Raw genomic sequence first — 4943 nt, 5'->3', positions numbered from 1 at the left:
GTGGAGAAAGGAGTGCAATGTGCAGAGGGGACAGTGTATGGGAGAGGAGCACGGTGCCAGAGAGCACAGTGTGGGAGGGGCCTGGTGTGTGTGGGAGCCAGGTATGTGGGGGAATGTGTTATAGCAGGCAGCGAGAAGGCTGGGCTGAACAGCCAATGCCTATACAAAGGTGTATAACTAATAAAAGACCACCAACTTAAAAAACATCTATCATCAGAAACAGAATGATTAGGATAGAGAATCCAGGAAATTAAGATAACCATGGTAACTATAATAAGGGAAAATATTGTTAACATAAAGCAGAACCAAGAAATCATTAGAAGAATCCAAGTGGACATATTAGGTATGAATATGTAATAACTGGGATATAAAAAAAATGACACTGCACTGAATGGGACAAATAGTAGGTTGAATGGATGAAGAACAAGCAGAAAGATCAGACTGAGAAACTCTCCTAGAAGCAGCAAGAAAGAATAAAGAGTTGGAAACCATGAAAGAACAGCTCAGGGATATGTGAGGCAAAAGTAGAATTGGCATCTCTTAGGAGTCCTTGAGGGAAAGAAAAGAAAACAAAAACAAAACCAAAAATAAAAAGAAAACAAAAACAAAAAACTATCAGGTCTTCTTAGAAATTTTGTAAATAGATAAGCCCTGAGAATTACGGGAAAAAACAAAAACAAAAACAAAAACTACCCATGGCTCAGTTTTATGAGAATGGCTGACTGCCGAGAATTGAATGAATAATTAAATATATGTTTAGTAAGATTAAGTTTGAGAATCTGAGTAGCTGGGATCTTAAAGAATGAGTTCCTCCAGGCACCTGGCTGGCTCAGTTGGTTAAGTGCCTGACTTCGGCTCAGGTCCTGATCTCACAGCTCGTGAGTTCGAGCCCTACATTAGGTTCTCTGCTGTCTGTGCAGAGCCTGCTTCAGATCTTCTGAAGATCTTTTTGCCCTTCTCTCTTCACCCTTCCCCCACTTGTGCGCGCGGGCTCTCTCTCTCTCAAAAATAAATAAGCCTTAAAGAAAAAAAAAAATAAGGAGCTTCTTTATTCAGTGTTTGACTGTCAGCTAATGTCGGCACATTTGAACTAGTCCCGTTAACTGTGCACTAGCTCCATGAGCCAACCTGTGTCCCCACGGGCACCACACTCCTCTGGTGCAAGCCTCTCCTGGATCCTGCAATAATCCCTAGTGGTTTAAAGATAGGCTTGAACTGGCTGTGGATGTGTTTGTAGGTATTTACAGGAAATTACCCCCAGCCCCATCCCATCCTATTAGATCAAACCTTCGTAAGGGCAGACATTTCAATCAACTTTTCATTTCATGAGAGGTACCCAAATACCAAAACAGTACTGAGGTTAGCACATATATTGCAGATTAACATTATGTCAATTAATATGTAGTTAGAAACTAGAGAAAAGATAATCACCCACCTTTATGAGTCATCTCTGGGTATACACACACGTACAAATCCTACACAATTAAAAATAGGATATATATTAACGGACAATTTTTCATAACGTATAAAAAAATGAATTCCTACATGTTCGTTTTCTGTTGAGTCAGAAATATGCTTTTTAGTCCTTTCATTGTGACTGGTGTTAGGAGAAAACAGTGAGTTAGGAGAAAACAGTGAGTACTGTAAGGAAATCTCTAATAATCAGACTCCAAAGTCTCATTTCTATCATTATCTATAATTATCTATTGTGATAATTATGCACACTTTACCTATTTCACCTATTTAAATCTTATCAATTGTGTGAAACTGATGAAAATGGAAATGTTTTAGACATTTGGGGGTATCATAGGATTAAGATATTTAATAAAACACATTTTTGTGATTAAAGTCTCAGAAGAATCCCTTAAGTGTTAAGTCCTACTTCCTGAACCCCTTATAATACAGTTCATTCTGAAGCCGGAGTAAATCACTGAAGTGAACATTTTCTTCATAATGTCACTACAAAATAGTGTAAAAGGGATTCTAACTACATGCCATGAAATTAAAACAACAGACCATGACTGGTAGGAAATTATGGGTTTATCTTAGTTTCGTGAAGATTTAAAAAAAAAGCCACATTTATGGAGAAAGTAATGAATATTAAATCTTTCATACACCTACACTGATTAAAGAACTCTTTTCACTTACGCTAGCAACTCCGCAACATGGTAAGATTTTTGTTCAGTTTGAACAAAGAGACTTAGAGATGTTACATAGCGTGAGGTAGGTCCCACAGAATGGGAAGTTTGAAAAGCAAATGGAAGGGAATGAGGTGGAAGCTATTCAAATAGCTTAAGATGTCTGGACCCCAAGAGCAGGACACAGATCTGGTATTCTAAGGCTTTGATACTCAAGTGTGGTCCAAAGACCAGAGCATCAGCATCTTGTTAGAGCAAAGTCTCAGCCCCAAGGCAACCCTATTAAATTAAAATCATTTAAAAGAAGATCCTCTGGTGACTTACGTGCACATATAACTTTTAGAAGCACTACCACCTTGGGGCGTTATTTTGAAAACTTAAGGCTAACAAGCTACTCTGTGACAGGAAGTTTATGTATTTTTACGTAGCGATCACAGCAAATCTTCTCTATAGAATAGGTTCTCCTTAAGAGTTAGGGTTTATTTGATTATTTTTCTCATCCTCAGCATCTAGTATAATGCCTGGCTCATATCTGGCCAGTGAGAATGGAAGAGGAAAGTATGTTAAAGTAAAAATAAGAGTAGTCAAGTCAGTGATGCTACACAATCTGTTAAAAAGGTTAAGATGGTTGGCCCCATGGGCAAGAACGAGGACATTCAATAGGGACACGTAAAAAGCAGAGTAAGTAAAAACAGGAGAAAATGTTTTTGTTCAAACACACAATGGGGAAAAAAAAGGTCATGTGCTTAATTAGGAAGAAAGCATACAAAGGTTTTGAGCATTCTGGGCATAACTTGGTAATTGGAAAACTGTAGTTTAAAGGACAAACATGACATTGGAATGCAAAAATATTTTCATTATGTTAAGCCCTATTATTTGTTGGCCCCAAATATTGGTCAAATTTTACTAGAACTCTATGCTCTTTGATCAAGGAGGAATCTAGAATGTAAAGTGGGCTGAAGATGAAAATCACTTGAGAAAACTCAAGAGGCTTTGAGAATAGTGCAGAGAATGCTAATAGTTATTTACAAGCATTTGTTCAGCAATAAAGCCCACAATGGAATTGTAACAACCCAGATTAGGTCATTTCACAGGCAGTCTCCACAAGACTTCCCTCAGTTCAGACACCAGCTGCAAGCCCTGGGATCCTACGGCCACTCGTACTTGTTACCCACTGGGTACAAATTCGGCAGTTCCCACTATCCCCTCAGGTTCGAGAACGTGCCAGAACAACTCGCAGAACTCAAGCAAGTGCTATACTTCCTATGTTTGTTTTGTTACAAATCAGGACCAGACCAAAGAAGAAATCCTTGGGGCAAGGTCTGCGGAGGGTGACAGACACTAAGCTTCCAAGTCCTCTGGCACATCCTCCTGTCACCCTCCTGGTACATCCACGTGCATCTCCAATCTGAGAAACTCTCCCAAGCTTTCAGGTATAGTGTTTATTGATCCTCACCGCATGGCCATGATTGACTGAATCATTGGCTATACAACTGAACTGACGTCCCAAATCCTCTGCCATTCTTGGAGGTCGGGCTGGTATGATGTGGCTCAAAACCCCAACTCCATAGACAGTTGCATGGTTAGTCATTCTAACATGGTCAGCCCCTACTCTGGAACTATTTAGGGACCTACCATGAATATCAAAGACATGCCCATCACTTGGGAAATCGCAAAGATTGGAAACTCCCTACCAGGAACCAAGGAAAGGCCAGCCAAATTCATCATATAAGTTGGCCTTACTAAGGATTCTGGCTAGGCTGGCTTACCTGTACATAAGATTGAATAGAGTGATCCACATGAGTTGGCCAGATTCGTCTGCTATTATTTTGTTGCTGCACTGACTATTATGCTAAAAAGAGGGACATTGCTGGAAGAATTCAGAACATATATTATCCAATATAGTTTTTGGCCTCATGGTATTCTTTGAGGACTAGTCTTGGATAACACAGATATTTAGTGAGTGCTAACTATGTGATAGGCACCTAATGTGAATACAGCTGAAGAAACAATCTATATTTACATACTGCTTAAAACAAATACATCTATCTGCACCGAACTAACGTTCTAATCAAATCATCTTTGCCTATTCATTAAAGTATGTCTCACAAATTCTTTACTAAAAAATATTCTATCATTGGGGCACCTGGGTGGCTCAGTCGGTTAAGCGTCCAACTCTTGATCTCAGCTCAGGTCATGATCTCATGGCTTGTGAGTTTGAGCCCCGCATCAGGCTCCGTGCTGAGTGTGCTTGAGAATCTCTCTCTCTCCCTCTCTCTCCGCCCCTCCCCCACTCGTGCTCATGCTCTCCTTCAAACATAAATAAACTTAAAAAAAATATTTCATCATTACGTTACTTGTTACCTAAATGCTCATAGTGGGGTTCAGAAAATATGCCTTGGGGTATGATGGAAAGGGACTTGAAATCCAATTAACTGTGAGCTAGTGAGTACTTACCCTGGTCCTCAACCTCTGTATTTGCAAAACATGAACATAAACCATCACATCTACTTAGAGAGGCAACATGGCTAAGAGCCTTACTCTGGGACTTGGCTGCTTGACAGACAGCTCTGGTTCTTTCTAGCTCTGGTTCTTTCTAGGTGAGAAATGTCACCTAATCTCTCTGGTCACAGCTTCCTCATCTGTAAAATGAGGATAATACTTGCCCTCATAGAGCTGTTGTGAGGATTAAATAAACTGTTGACTATTTCACTTAAAATAGTGCCTGGCACCTAATAAGCACTTAAATTTTAGTGATTTTAGTAATTATTATTTTTAATTCCTTTATTAATTATATTACTTATA

The sequence above is a fragment of the Prionailurus viverrinus genome, chromosome B2 (assembly GCF_022837055.1).
Source record: "Prionailurus viverrinus isolate Anna chromosome B2, UM_Priviv_1.0, whole genome shotgun sequence".
Classification (NCBI taxonomy): Eukaryota; Metazoa; Chordata; class Mammalia; order Carnivora; family Felidae; genus Prionailurus; species Prionailurus viverrinus.
The sequence above is the reverse complement of the archived record's forward strand: the minus strand, read 5'-3'. Positions refer to the sequence as shown.